The sequence below is a fragment of the Cyprinodon variegatus genome, unplaced genomic scaffold (genome assembly GCF_000732505.1).
Source record: "Cyprinodon variegatus isolate N-32 unplaced genomic scaffold, C_variegatus-1.0 Scaffold1369, whole genome shotgun sequence".
NCBI classification, from domain to species: domain Eukaryota; kingdom Metazoa; phylum Chordata; class Actinopteri; order Cyprinodontiformes; family Cyprinodontidae; genus Cyprinodon; species Cyprinodon variegatus.
This window is the reverse complement of record NW_015151822.1, coordinates 68070-68603: the sequence shown is the minus strand read 5'-3', so window position 1 is coordinate 68603 and position 534 is coordinate 68070. Positions and strand designations below refer to the sequence as shown.

The 534-nt window shown below is 44.6% G+C and overlaps 1 pseudogene; it reads left to right on the top strand.

Annotated features, from left to right (window-relative positions):
* Positions 1–185, top strand: part of LOC107103057 — a 15658-nt pseudogene extending 15473 nt beyond the window's left edge.
* The last annotated feature ends 349 nt before the right edge of the window (positions 186–534 follow it).

Here is a 534-nt window from a genome sequence, read left to right as displayed (position 1 = left end):
AAGCCCCGCCAGCAGTCCTTAACTGAGCTGTCTCTCACGCAGACTCCGGTGAAACCAGAATCCAGGCCCGAACCAGCCTTCGGCATATTCAGTGTTTTTGTGCAAATAAACTTGTTAAACTTTTCATCCTGTGTCCGTCAGTGGTGTTCTGCATCTTTGGGTCTCCATTAGAGAACCGATCATGACACTTTAATAATCCCAGGGCAAAATTAGTTCCATTACACGACTCCATCTGTAATAGAGTGACTATAGAACCAGTTTGATATAACACTATTTCATACAATATATAAAATTAGGGGGTCCACGCTCCATCTCGCCATCAGTTTGGGGGTCCTTAGCCTGGAAAACGTTGAAGACCCCTGCTCTAGGGCCCATCTGTGTGTGATTTCTCCTTCTCTCTGCTGAAGTCAGCAGGTCTTTATTGGAGCAGCAGCATGTTGGCATTAATATTAATGAGAGCTCTTTAACTGGTTCTGTTGGACTGTTCTAACCTGCATCCTGTTGGATCAGCTCACATCTTTCTATTCTTTATCC